The sequence below is a fragment of the Rhinolophus sinicus genome, chromosome 16 (genome assembly GCF_057876585.1).
Source record: "Rhinolophus sinicus isolate RSI-liver-muscle chromosome 16, RSI-T2T, whole genome shotgun sequence".
Taxonomy (NCBI): Eukaryota; Metazoa; Chordata; class Mammalia; order Chiroptera; family Rhinolophidae; genus Rhinolophus; species Rhinolophus sinicus.
The window spans coordinates 71,082,854-71,098,441 of NC_142516.1; the positions used below are offsets into that span (position 1 = coordinate 71,082,854).

Here is a 15,588-nt window from a genome sequence, read left to right on the forward strand (position 1 = left end):
TTTCTTACAAGTTCATTTTAAAGGTTTTACTGATACAGGATATATTTGAAAACGATGGGAACCACTCTGACTTGTTCTTTAGCTTGTTCATAATACCTCGATGGGTCACCGTGGACATAACTTGCTCACACAGGGTATATTCTTACAGCAGTTTATGAACAGGACAGAGCAGAGAGTTTAATAGGCTTAGAGACTGAGTCCACCAGGGCCACGCACTTAATAAAAAGTAGGACAAGACTAGCTTAGACTTGACTGCTTTCTCTGAGTCCCACACTGATACTCTGGGAACCTCTACCGATTCTAGCCTGCGCCACCATGCTCACCAGCAATGAAATCAAGAAAAGAAGAAGGTGGTAAATGTGTTGTGGGGGACCAAAAACTATGCTCACCAGAGCTCTCTCTAAGGGGGATTGATCCAATTCAGCCGATCCCACTCCACACGCCCTGATGTAAAATTATACTTATAGAGAGACTATGAGAATTTCCATAACTTAATATATTATGCTCTAGTAAAACCTCTTTTCAAAAAATTAAAAGGGCTTTATATCATTTTAAGTTTTCTACTCTAAAATACATAATGTGTCCCTTTCCATGTCTTCAAAGAAAATTAATGTATTGTATGCTTTGGATGACCTTGCAATCTATATGTGTAGGATTATCCATTTCCAAACAGACACATTCACTCAATTTTTCAATCTCCCCAACCTCTAATAATTTATCATCCCTATATCAAATCCAGTATTTTCTGGTCTATGTTCTTTACTCACAATATATCTTTTAACTTTTTTATTTTATACGTTTGTAAAATCCACTCTTCTAAGACTACCGGATCCATGCTCAGTTACCTAAACTCAACTTGAATTTTACTTTAATTAAACTTTCCTTGTATTTTATTATCATAGAACTTCATTCTTAAGATATCATATCTTCTCTTACATGATAATTTCTTCATATGTTCTTCCTCTCTACTAACTTATAAGTACAGTGGCATGTTTTATCTTTGTATATTATACCTTTCCCCTCCCACCTGTCATCTTCACAGAACAGGTAATAATATATAGGGTTCAGGTGTTTAACAATAGTTTACTGAATTGTGTTAAGTCAATGTCTTTAACATATTATTTTTATTTGTGACTCTTTTTTTTCCCCGTTTATAAAACACCAACTATTGGATTGGCATTTTCTAAAAGTTCAAAAATATTACAAAAAAAAAAAAAAAAAAAAAAAAAAGCTTGACACTGCTTAAGCCCACATTATCTAAGTTATTATTATTAATTATTGTTTGTTTTTGACAGCTTCCATAAGTCTAGTTTAAGTTCACAGTGCTTCTGGGACTCAAAGGAATGAACTGCTACGAGGATAAAAGCAGGTAAGTTTCATGCCATTTACTTGACTATGAACTCTTACTCTCAAATGAGGAGGAGAATTCATCCAAAACTATGCCTTGTTGCTTCTTACAGACTTAAAGGAATTATTAAACACAAAGAGTGTCTGGTTCTTTAGGCAATGAGTTTGGCATTCATCTAGGAAGGCATATTTCTAGTAAGGAAGAAAATAAAAGCAGCAGTTCCTCAGGCAGATTAAAGGCATTCATTTATGAGGGTAAGAAGAAAAGAGAGGATAGGAGTGGAGGAAATAGTTGATCCTTTACTTACAAAATCCTTGTGAAACAACAACCGTAGTATGTTAGAATTAGGGGCAAAAGCTTCACAGTGAGAACACCAAATCTGAAGATCAAAACATCATATACATTAAATTTAGGGGGGAATTAATTATGATAACTGAATATATAAAAAGCAGATAATAAAACTAAAGATAAAACTTAAAAGGATTATTATATTCTCTACAATTTATAATTAATCTCATAATTATTGAGATAATTTTAAGAAGATGTTTAACTCTTCAACACAAATACATCTATTATCTACTCTATCGGGCATGTATTAGTCAAATCTCAGTGGCCTACACATTGCATGTAGAAATTCCATGTGACACTCCTTCACACATCAGTCAGGTTTCCAAGCTAATGGACACTCTATAATCTTGTGACTGAAACATCTGGAGTAAGAGGCTTCCTCAGTCACCTTGGCAAGGAAAGACATTCTAGAGGATCTGATAAAGAAATGCTTAGGCTTCACTATGACTCACTCAACTATTTCTCCGCAGATCTCATTGATTATAATAGCTACATGGCCCAACTCAACAGTAAAGAAAAGGAGAAGTATATTTATCCAGTGTACTTGGAAAGATGGAATAAGTGAGAGCATTAGATAGCTCCATCACAGGATACAAAAATTCAATCAATCCATAAACATCCACACCCTTCTGCTTCTATACTCTGTATTTTTATGATGCACCTTTCTTTCAAGTAAGTTCACGCTACTACTAGGAGATGTGTGATAAGAAGAAAAATCAATACAACACAAATAAGGTAAAATACAGGAGCATCTTTATCTCCAGACTTTCACCATGTACATTAGAGCTTAAATTCACCCAGTATACACTGCGTGGCATTGGTTTTGGCTGATCTGTGTTCTGAAAGGTTAGTTTCCCCCTCTGATTCATCAGAACACATGACAATACCTATTTATTAAAGATTTTGAATAATACTCTGCAAAGTATTGTAGGGAAGTCACTAAATATAGAAGTGCCTTGAGTACTATTTTAAAACAATATTATGAAACAATGTTACAGTATTATGAAACAATGTTACAACAAAAAATAATGGCAATCAACCCATGGGAATCAAAAGTGTTATGTCAATGACCACTGCCCACTACTATATAAGCTTCTCATGCTATTAATATCACTGAATAGCATAAATATTTTGAGAGTTTTGCTAAATGGATATGCATATAATGATTCCTGCATACTTTTTTATAGCTGAATACTTTTTCTACTTGATAACCAGAAAATACACTTTCTAAAGCTTGTTCAAAAACTACATTTGCCAAGATTTCTTTTAAACAAATAAGCAGAGAAATTATGTCAAATATATTTGCTTAGGGCATGAAAAAATGTTTGAACTAACCAGATTATCTTTGCAAAAACACATGGGTCATCCAAATCATTTCCCCAAAGCCCTTTTATGTTCTAAGAAAGCAAGCAGAAGCAGTTCATATTTAATTAATGTATGGCATGTCTAGTATATTTATTTTCGAATTCGTCTTTGAAATGGATATTGTAGTTATTTTGCTGCCCCTGGTGAAATAATTGAGTGTAGGGTATTTATTTTCATTTTACCAGACATTTACATTATGATAAAAGTGAATTGGATTGGTGGGGCATCAGGAGACCTAAATTTTGCCTCAATTTCATCCCTAAGTAGTAAATAAGCTGACTTTTATCAAGCTTCAGTTTCCAACTGCAGTATCCCTTGCTTGGAGATTTTCCATTCATACAGAGGTTTACAAATACCTCCTAGCTTTTCAGGAGGCAATCCGTTTCAGGGCAGTAATGTACAGTGATTAACAGTATGACTTTGAAGACAGACTACCTGGATGTAACTCACAGTTTTACTGTTATTTGCTCTCTAGTCAGTAAAGCAGAAATAATAATAACAACAGATTCTTAAGATTTTGGGGAGATTAAATGAGTGAATATTTACAAATGCATCTAGAGTGTTGAAATATAGCAAGCACTCAATTATTATTAGCTAGTAGTATCATTAGGGCATGTTTTGCAATGTGAAGAGGCTATCATTTATTGTTGATCCAACTTAACTAAGTTACTATTAGGGACATGTTTGGAATATGTATAAGCACATCTGTTCATAAGGTGCTTAAGATAATTTGGGGAAGCCAAAATATATGAATAATTAGAGGGCAATACATCCCATTTTTACCAAGTAAGTAGCAACCACAATGTCCAGTGATAATACCCAAAGCTTTGAGGGGCAAGAGAAGAATTTAGTCTTAGATATGAAAATAGGTATTAAAATAGGAAACATTTCTTTGGTTTCTAGCAATTGGTGAAGCAGAAATCCTCACTGAACCCCATGCTGAAGACAACCTAAATGTTAGATAAAAATACTAAAACCCAAAATGAAACATTTTAAAAATCCATTAACGAGCTGGCAAGATATTTAAAAATATTTATTCTAAAGTAAGGGTGTTAAACTTCAATGAATAATAGGATATTTATGTTTTTGAGAATATTTATATACTCTCAAATTATGTTATTAATTACAAAGGAAAAATAGGATTTCAAAGGCAACTTATTAATCATAAAGAACAGGATAATAATTACATGACAGAGAAATGACTAGTCACCAACTTAACCAAATGATTATAATTAATACCACCATTAATTAGAAAAGTCGACATCATGGTCTTCCTTGTATGGTGCAATGAGAATATTACCTTTGAAATATTCCTACCAAAATAACTGAATATAATCATGAGGAAACACCAGACATCCAAACTGAGAAACAATCTATGGAACAACTGGCTGCATGCTTCTGAAATTCCAATGTCATGAAAGACAAAGACTGAGATTACAGGACACTGAAGAGACATGTGATCCATACTTTCTGTTGCTATAAAGGATATTGTTGGGACAATGAGCAAAACTTGAATAATGTCTATGGTAGTTTTAATACTTATCCAACCCCCGCACCCCGCCTAATTCCTTTCTCTATGAATGTTAGCTATCTTTAGTGACCTCACTTCTACCAAATAAGAATGTGGCAGAAACTAAATGATGTCCCTTTAAGACTAAAAAGCAATGTGGCTTCCTCCTTGCTCGCTCTCCTAGATATCTCACTCTGAGGAAGTGAGCTGCTATATCTTGATGACAACAAGCAACTCTGTGGATAGGTGCACATAGTGAGAAACTTAGGCCTCCAGCCACAGCTGTGTGAATGTTTCTTTTGGAAATGACCATCAAGTACAGGCAAGCCTTTACATGACTGGTGCTTGATGAAAAACACACAGATACCCAAACCACCCAACTAAGTCATTTTTGGTTCCTGACCCACAGAAATTGTGAGATAATAAGTGTTTGTGTTTTGTTCTGTTTTGCTCATTTCTAATTTCTCTAATTACACACACACACACACACACGCATCATCATAAAGTTTACCATTTAAAGTTTATATATATATATTTATCTCATAAGCTTACCATATATGTATGTGTGTGTGTGTGTGTGTGTGTGTGTGTGTGTATTCACTCCATTGTATGTATGACCACATCTTTATCTAATCATCTTTCAAGGACTCTCTGGTTTCCATTTCTTGGCCACTAAGAATAATGCTTCAATGAACACAGGGATATATATCTTTAGTAATAAATGTTTCAACTTTGGAGGGTAGGTACCAGAAGAGAGATTGCTGGTCATATGGTAGCTCTATTCTTAGTTTTTTGAAGAAAACTTTATACTGTTTTCCATAGCGGCTGTACCAATTTACATTTATACCATCAGTATATGAGGGTTCCTTTTCCTCTACAACCTCTCCAAAACTTGTTATTACTTGTCTTGTTGATAATAGCCATTGTAACAGGTGTGAGGTGGTATCTCATTGTGGTTTTGATTTGCATTTCCCTAATAGCTAGTGAAGTTGAGCATTTTTTCATGTATCTGTTGGCCGTTAGTATATCTTCTTGGGAAAAGCGTTCAAATCCTCTGCCCATTTTTTAATTGGGTTGTTAGTTTGGTTTCTTGTTGTTGTTGAGTTGTATGTGTTCTTTATGTATTTTGGATACTAGCCCCTTATTGTAGATGTTGTTTGTAAAAATGTCTTCTCCATTCAGTTGGTTGCCTTTTTTTGTTGTTGTTGATGGTGTCTTTAGCTGTGCAGAAAGAAGCTTTTTAGTTTGATGTAGTCACATTCACTTACTTTAGCTTTTACTTCCCTTGCCTTTGAGGTCAAATTCTTAAAATTGTCTTTGAACACAAGGTCCACAAGTTTAGTAACTATGTTTTTTCTATGCAGTTTGTTGTTTCAGGTCTTATGTTTAGGTCCTTGATCCATTTTGAGTTAATTTTGGTACATGGTAAGAAATACCAGTCTAGTTTCCACTCTTTTGCATGTGGCTTTCAAATTTTCCCAGCACCATTTATGGCAGAGGCTTTCCTTTTTCCATTGTTTATTTTTGGCTCCTTTGTCAAATATTATCTGCCTATATACATGTGTTTTATTTCTGGGTTCTCAACTCTATTCCATTGGTCTGTGGGTCTGTTTATCTGCCAATGCCATGCTGTTTTGAATATTGTCACTTTATAGTATAAATGAAGTCAGGGAGTATGATACCTCCAGCCTTGTTCTTTTTTCTTAGGATTTTTTGGCTATTCTGGATCTTTTGTGATTCCATACAAATTTGATAATTTTTCGTTCTTTTCCTTGAAAAAAATGTCATTGGAACTTTGATGGGGATTGCATTAAATCTGTATATTGCTTTGGGAAACATGGCCATTTTAACTATTTTGATTCTTCCAATCCATGAACATGAAATGTCTTTCCGCTTCTTTGTGTTTTCAATTTCTTTTAATGTTTTATAGTTTTCAGTGTTGTATCATTTTGTCTTTTTGTTTCAGGTAGAATAATCCTCTTCAGTATTTCCTGTAATACAGGTGGTAAATTTCTTCAGCTTCTGTACGTTGGGGAAAGTTTTATAATTCTTTCATATCTAAAGGATAAGATTACTGGATATACTATTATTGGCTGGACATTTCTCTCTTTCCATATTTTAAATATTTGACTCCACTCTCTCCTAGCTTGTAGGGTTTCTGCTGAGAAATGTGATGATAATCTAATGGAATTTCCTTTGTAAATTACCTTCTTCTTTTCCCTGGCTGCCTTGACAATTCTTTGTCATTATTTTTTGACAGTTTTAATATAATGTGCCTCAGAGAAGGCATTTTTGGATTGAGATATTAGGTGTTCTGTTTGCTTCCTGGATTCAAGGATCCAGCTCTTTCCATAGGTTTGGGAATTTGTTTGACTAGGCTCTCTGTTCCCATTTCCTTCCCTACTTCTTCTGGTATACACATCATTCTTATATTGCTGTTTCTGATGGAGTTAGATAATTCTTTCATTTATTTTAAAACTCAAGTTTCTTTCTTCTATCTGTGTCATTTCCAAATTTCTATTTTGAGATCACTAGTTCTTCCCTCCATCTGGTCCCTCCACAATTTCCTAAGCTCATTAATTCATTCTTAATCTCTTTTATTGAATCCTTCAGCTCCATTATTTGTGTTTGGTACTTTTTAAAAGTTTTAATCACTTTGGTAAAGTATTCCTTTTATTCATTGATGCTATTTCTGAGTTCATGAAACTGTCTGAGTTTTCTTGCACTTCACTGAGTTTTCTCAGAACTGCAATCTTGAATTCTCTGTCATTTAAATCACATATTTACATGTATTTAAGTTTATTTTCCGGAAAATTTTCATTTTCTTTCTGAGCTGCCTTGTTACATTGGTTGTTCATGGTATTTGATGGATTATTTCTCTGCCTAGGCATTTATGAGAATAAAATCTGCTTGCTTTATTTATTTGTTTGTTTGTTTATTCATTTATTTATTCAAATTTTCTCTTGTACTGCTCTGGTTCTTAGATCTCCGTGAGGTGGTAGAAAATGCTCTGTATTACCTGGGGAGGTGAGTGTCTCCTCTGTGACCAGGTCACCTCGGTGTCAGAGAACCACACACCATGAAGGAATGTGGTGGGTTGTGGGATTCTCAACCTGTGAAATCCCAGTGCTGCCCCTGCAGCCAGACGCCGTTGGCAGTGCAGCACTGCCTAAGGTGTCCCAGGTGTCCCCGCTAGTAGCCTTAGTGGGTGGGGGCAGGGTGTGCTGGGAGACATCTGCTTCTGAGATTGTGGCCTAGTTTTCCTCCCAGTAATGGTGACTGCCAGACCTCAGTTGCCTTGCCTCTGTATTGCCACCCCATCACTGGAATTAGCACCAGCGTGTATCTACTGCTCAAGGAGGAATGCTCCTGTTGCTCCAGTTTTCAGGGCTGCAGACAGTGTGCTCTGTTACCTTACACTCACTGTTATAGCTTCTTCTGGGGCCCACTGCTAGCTCTAGGAGGGTGAAGGGAGGCAGTCAGGCTCAATGCTTTTGTTTTCTGTCTGGCAATGGCCACAGCTGCTACATCTCTGTCTTCCATCTCTGCACTGGTCACTGGGCTCAGCTCTACTATGTGCTGACCACTCAGACAGGAATGCTTACTCTCCCTCTCTGCTCCTTGCACTACAGAGTGCATCTTACAACCTGATCTTCCCCTTTTCTGAGACCTGCAGTGAGCTCCAGGCTGTGTCCCTGGCACCCATCTCTGCTATTCTTCCTTCCTTCTTTCGCTGTTAGCTCTGATTCCCCCATCTTCAGATATCCCAGTGCACAGATCTCTCAGATGTAGTTGTGTGTTGAGCAAGGAATGCTTTGTTGACTTATAGCTGTTCAACTTGTTGTAACTTTAAGGGAAGAGACCAGAGGTACCTCTTATGCTGTCATGCTTCTGATATCCTGATAAATGTCCTTATTGATTTTCATATATAGAAACATCCTTGCATTCCAGGCACAAATCCCACTTAGTCATGGTGTTTAATCCTGTTATGCTGCTGAATTCAGTTTGCTGGTATTTTCTTAAGGATTTTGCATTAATATCTATGAGTTATATTAGTCTGTAGTTTTATTTTTCTGTAATGTCTTTGTCTGACTTTGATATTAGGGTAATGCTGGCTTTATAGAATACATTTGAAAGTATTTCCTCTTCTTTAATTTTTTTGAAGAGTTTGAGAATTGGTGTTAATTCTTCCTTAAATGTTTGGTAGAATTCACCAGTAAAGTCTTCTAGTCCTGGACTTCACATTTCTGGGAGATTTTTGATTACTGATTCAATGTTTTTAGGTTTATTCAGGTTTATTTTTAATATATATTTTTCATGATTCAGTGTTGGTAGGTTGTGTGTTTCTAATGTGTCCATTTTACCAAAGTTACCCAATTTGTTGTCATAGAATTGTTCATGGTACTCTCTTATAATCCTTTTCGTTTCTGGAAAATTTGTAATAATGTCCTCTCTTTCAATTTTAGGTATTTTTGCCTTCTCTCTTTTATTCTTAGACTAGCTAAAAGTTTGTCAGTTTTCTTGATATTTTCAAAGAACCAACTCTTGGTTTTGTTGATTTTCTCTATTTTGTTGTTATCTGCTCTAATCTTTATTTCTTCATTCTGCGAGCTTTGGGCTTAGTTTGTTTCCTTTTTCTTGCTCTTTAAGGTGTAAGTGAGGTTATAAATTTGAGATATTGCTTCTTTCTTAATGCCAACATTTATAGCTGTAAGTATCCTCGAAGTATTCCTTTCACTGCATTCTATAAGTTTTATTCTGTTGTGTTTTTATTTTCATTTGTCTCAAGATATTTTCTAATATTGCTTGTGATTGCTTCTTTGATTGTTAGTTATTTAAGAGTGTTTTGTTTAATGTCCTCATGTTTGTGGATTTTCCAGTTTTCCTTCTGCTATTAACATCTAGTTTATATCACTGGTTGAAAAATGGAAGTTAATATGATTTTAATATTTTAAAATTTATTAAGGTTTGTTTTGTGACCTAACATATGATCTGTCCTGGAGGATGTTCCATGTGAAAAATGCATATTCTGCTGTTATTGGGTGGAGTGCTTTATATACTTTTAGATCCAATTGAACTATAGTGTTGTTAAAGTCCTCTATTTTCTACTGATCTTCTGTTTTGCTTTTTGTCCATTATTGAAAATAGGGTATTTATGTCTCTTACTATTATTGTAGAGCTCTCTAGTTTTCCCTTCAACTCTGTCAATATTTGTTTCCTATATTTAGAAGCTCTGACATTTGGTGCACATATCTTTATAATACAATGATTATATATTTTTGGTGACTTGATTCTTTTGTCATTATGCAATATCTTTCCTTGGCTCTTTTAAAAATGTTTACCTGAAATCTATTTTGTCTAATATATCTATTTTCTCTCATTTTTTTTTCCTATTTGAATGCAATATCATTAACTTTCAACCTATACATGCCCTTAGATCTAAAATGAGTCTTTATATACAACAGATAGTTAGATCTTGTTTTTTTTGTTTTGTTTTCCTTTTTTTTTTTTAAATCTGATTTGCCAATGTATGTCTTTTGATTGGGCAGGTTATTGTATATGTGCTTGTTGTTCTTAAGCCAGTATATTCTGGAGTAATCACAATAAGAGATAACTAACACAAAGTCTGTAGATTAATTAATAGTATCATATCAATTTAAATTTCATATTTTTTATAATTATATTGTGGCTATGAATAAGATGTTTTTGTTTTTAGGAAAAATATATCAGAAGCATTTCATAACTCAGGCATCACATCTCAAATCATTCTTAAATGTTTCAGAGAGAGACAGAGGGGAAGAGAGAGAGAGAGACAGAGATTACAAAGCAAATGCAGTAAAATGTTAACAGCTTGGAAACCTGGACAGAGGTCCACGGAAATCCTTGTTACTATTTTGCCACTACGGTATATGAAGTCAGGCAATTAAGTTCGCAAACTCATCTTAGAAAAAGTGCTACATACCTCATTGCTAAATATCACTATAGTCACCTTCCAAGTACTCCCCTTGGGAAGCTATGCACCAACCGCAGTGCCTAGTCTACCTTTCAAAGTAATTTTGGATCTCTTTTTCCGGATGGCCATCAGAGCTGTTGTTGTATTACCCTTGATGTTCGTAATGTCATCAAAAGGTCTTCCTTTCAATATGTCCTTTACCTTCAGGTAAAGAAATAAGTTACTGGGGGCCAGATTAGGTGAGTAGGGAGTGTGTTCCAATACAGTTATTTGTTTACTGGCTAAAAACTTCCCCACAGACATGCCATGTGAGCTGGTGCATTGAAGAGATGCAAGAGCTATGAATTGTTGGTGAAAAGTTTATGTTGTCTAACTTTTTCCTGCAGCTTTTTCAGCACTTCCAAATAATAAACTTGGTTAACTGTTTGTCCAGTTGGTACAAATTCATAATGCATAATCCCTCTGACATCAAAAAAAGATTAGCAACATGGTTGCAACAAGTTTCCAAACTTAATTATCAGACGTCGTATGTCTGAAATTATGTCACAACATTAAAGAAAACGAAGTTCAGAGACAAAAATTAAGGATACATTAGGAGCCAAAATTTGACTAGAGCACTGGAGTTAAATTTTACCTTATGTATTTCCAGTGGAAAAGAGAGGGGAAAAAATAGGTAAGATATAGATAAATAATAACTGATAATTTTCCAGAAGTGATGAAAGACACCAATATAAAGTTTAACTAATCTAAGATTTAAAAATAAATAAATAAATACAAAGAACTTAATACCTGGGAATTATGTAGTAAAACTGCAAGTTACCAAAGACAAAGAAAAATGTTGAACGTAGTAGAGTGGAGATTGATCGTCTTTACAGAAAGCAATAAGCTTGACAACTGACTTGTAAACAGGAACCAGGTACATGAATAGCCAGTATAGTAACAGATGAAATACGCTGAAGCAAAATAACCAACAACTTAGAATCATATGTTCAACAAAATGTCTTTCAATGATGAGAAAGAAAGAAAAACATTTATAGACAAACAAAACTGAGCTTCTGCAACCAATAGATAATAAAAATGATATTTTAAATGTAGTTCCTTGGGCAGAAGAAAAAGATCTCAGATGGAAGACCTCGGATACAAAAAGGAATGGTAAGCAAGCATAGTGAGCAATATTCATATTTATTTATATGAAACAAAAATAAGTGTCATTAGGATTAAAAATTGCAACAGAACTAAAATACATGAAAATTGCTTATAAAACTAAAGGAGGATTCTTGTCATTAAGTTATTCCAAGCTTTTATATTGTTTAGAAGGAGAGGGAAGATTGAACTTCACACTTTAGTGAGTTTCTCTATCGATAATAATATTTCTAATGTAATCATTAAAAACTAAAAAAGAGATAAGTATTAAGCTAATGGAGGGAAAGATAAAAGAGAATAACTAATCAATTCAAAATAATTAAAGAATAGATAAAGTAACACAGAATGAGTAGACAGATGAAGTCAAAATAAAGTTGAAGATATAAAGAAAATACAGTACCATTGTAATTAACATAAATAGGCTAAAATTCAAAACAGAGGCTAGTAGTAAGTAGGCAACATGATTCCATATGTGTAAAATTAAAATATATATATATACAAGATATGTATGCCACAACAAATATACATGAGTAAAAATATGTGTCCAAACCATAGTGAAAAGCAAAAGAGTGATCAAATTCAGAACAGAGTGTATTTTCTGACAAGGAAAGAGATTGAATTGGGGAAAAATATATGAGTTACTTCAGGATATGTTAACATTTTTCTTACACTGGATGGTGTGCGTAATGCTATGTACATAATAGTTTTATTTACACCTCATACATACTTGAAACATTGTTTCATATCTCCAGCTATTCAACAAAACCAATTAAAAAAAGAGACAACATCAGAAATAAGAGATTCTGGATGGATGTAGAATGTATTATATTGCTGTTCTGATGCTAGGATGTGCTGTCAAATTGAGAAGGAGATCTGTTTTTGATTGAGGAACCAGTCTGATTATGTAAAAGTACAAAAAGTGAACGTGGGTTAGGTTGTGGTGACCATTCAGCTCTACCAGGTAGTTAAGTGTGGTAGGTAGCAAAATTGCCCCAATTCCTCACTCCTCCCTGGATCCATTCACTCTATAGTGCTATTTTGCAGCTACTTTCATCGAGAGAGAGCGTAATTGTTCACTTCTTGTATTTGGGCTGGCTTTGTGACTTGCTTTGGCAAATAGAATTCAGCAAAAGCCATGTTGGGCCAGTTTTAGACATTGGCCTCAAGAAGTCATGAATGCATCTATGCTTTGTCTTGAAACACTGCCATCTATTAGGTGAATTTGTCCAAACTAATCAATTGTATGATGAGAGACATATGGCCCAGTCACTCCTGTTGCCTTAGCTAGAAAACTGCAAAATAAGTGAGGGAGGCCATTCTAAACTAACCAGCCCTGGTCTACCCACTGCTGACCTCATGGACCTGAGCAAGTTCAGCCGAAATTAATGGAGACTGGGATCACCAAACCACCCATTGACCCACAGACCTGTGAGCAATAAGCAAATGACTGTTGCGTTAAGAAATGAGTTTTTGAATAGTTTGTTACTCAGCAGCAAATCATACAATCATTAAAGCAGATCTTAATCATAAGTAAACTGATTCTACAATTCTACAAACACTATTTCCTTCCTATGTTTTCACCTTTTTTTTCTGAAAGTACCATAAAACATGTTTACCTGGTTATAATTTTGTAAACCCATGAAACACTTAGTAGCCATTAATATTTCTAGTCTACACGAAATGGCCACATCTTTGGAATATTTGAGACAAGAAAGTCTTCAAATATTATAAAATATGAGAAAACAGATTTTAAATTACTTTAAGAAAGTAAATGGAACAAAGTTTCTTAAGGATAAAATAGAAAAATTCGAGGGAAAATGCACAGGTATGAAAGTGAGGGATACCGATCTCCCTTCTCTTCATTTACGGAGCTGAAGCACGGAGCCGCAGTGCTCATGAGAAGAAGAGAACAGGGTTGACAGAAGGCCTCTTTAACAGAGTCATCAAGGCACGCATGAGGCGCGCATATTTTCCATGAACAAGCAGCATAACTGAGTATCTGCTCTGACACCACACACAGAATAATGGAAACGGCACTTTCAGACTACTGATTCTCCCACAGGGAACTCAGCAGTGAACGAGGAAAAGATCACAGGCTCTGACAGCTGATTGGTGAATTAATTAGGTGTTGCACTTTTTTTAATGCCATTGTGAATTACATGTGGAGCACACATTCAGAGTCATAAAAAGCTTTGAAGGAACCTAGGTATCACGCAACAGTAAGGCAAAATGTAATCAGAATCCTGAGGGAAGCCCAATGCAAATAGGTTTGCTAGAGCCATGCTGAGATTAATCTTACATATCTCCCTTTCTGAGAGGAAAATTTAGACTGTGTGGTCTAAATTATGTCGACTCCAAGTGAAATGAAAGGCATGGATGCCTTTTTATTGCTCTTTCTCAAGTTTTCTTGATACAGACTTCATACTTACAAACTTTTTACTTATCTCGAAAGTCATTCCTCCTTACAGAACCTATCAAGTGACAGATTTTGAAGACAGAGCATCAAAAGGACCATTTTTCAATCTGCAATGCCCACGTCCCAGTCACTGCTACGTATAATCTCTCAAGAAATATTCTTTTGTTGTCGGCCATTGTGCTAAGTACATGTTGTTTTGTAATGTATTTGTCAGCTGTGTGATCTTGAGCAAGTTATTGAATGTCTTCAGCTCTCAGTATCTTCATCTGCAGAATGTGGATTGTGATAACATCCACTTCATAAGGCTGTTATGAGGATTAAGGAAATATTGTCAAGTGCTTTAAAAAGTGCCTGGCATATGACAAGTGTTATAAAAGTTGTTGCATGAATATTAATACAAAATGACGTTCTCCTGTTGCCAATGAGATCCATTACCATTTAAACCATCAATCACTCAATGGACAAAGGCTTTGATTTCCAACATTCTAAATGAAATGGCTCTTCCCTCAGAAAATACATCTTTCACAGAGTTGAAGTACAAAAATACTAACAGAGCTTCACATATCAAGAATAGGAGTGTGAAGTTTCACAGATTTGCTATGTTTTCCTATTATGCTCTCTAACTGGGAGAATAAGGAGATAAATGTAGAGCTTATGCTGCAAGCAACTTGAGGTGCAGGTGTGTTGAGATTAGCTATCCCCCTGCCCTGTGGGAATGGCACATAGCAAATGCAAACCGATTCAAAACAATTCAGCTCTTACTTTGAGCAAAGCACTGGGAAAGGCCATGGAGATAATGTGAATCTAACACCAAAATAAGCTCCTCACCTTCAAGTCTCCAAAATCTCTATTAATAATATCTTAATCTATTCCAATAAAACTTTGATCACTGAAAGTACACATGGGTATAGAAAGAACACATACAACTTTTTTAAAGGTTATTCTTAACTTCAGTTCCCTTTCCTTCCTCTGTCTGCTATGTGCTGAAATAACTGTTGAGTCATAAAAGGATCAACTGCTATGCTTATCTGTACTGTTTTCTCATGTACACAAACACAATAGGTGCTCGACACATGCGTGTTTGGGTACTCCAAGAACTGTGGCGGAAAAAGAGCTGCTTCTTGGGAAACTTGTGAGTATTGACAATAGCTAACATTTACCAAGAAAACGCGCTAATATATTAAGTGATTATCATGTTTAATCTTCAAAACACCACTGCAACTTACGTGCTGACAAGAAAAATGAGGTGGCATCCTGACCAAATCTACCCTTGATCCAAGTAAAAGAGACAGGGTCCACGCCCAGGCTGATCCCAGAGCAGTTAGGCTTCACTACCATTTATGCCTTTAGCTTCTACTCAATTGCCAGACACGTGCAACAGATTTAGTTCTGAGCTTCCTAGTACCCTACACACACACACACACACACACACACACACACACACACACACGCACGCGCGCATGCACAAATAAAGCTATTGCATGATTCAGTGGAATCATCAGTTA

General features: G+C 35.3%; 1 protein-coding gene across 5 annotated transcripts in view; it reads right to left on the reverse strand.

Moving 5' to 3' along the window:
• Positions 1 to 15,588, reverse strand: part of LINGO2 (leucine rich repeat and Ig domain containing 2) — a 1,141,972-nt gene that overhangs the window by 624,285 nt on the left and 502,099 nt on the right. The gene's annotated exons all lie outside the window — the stretch shown is intronic.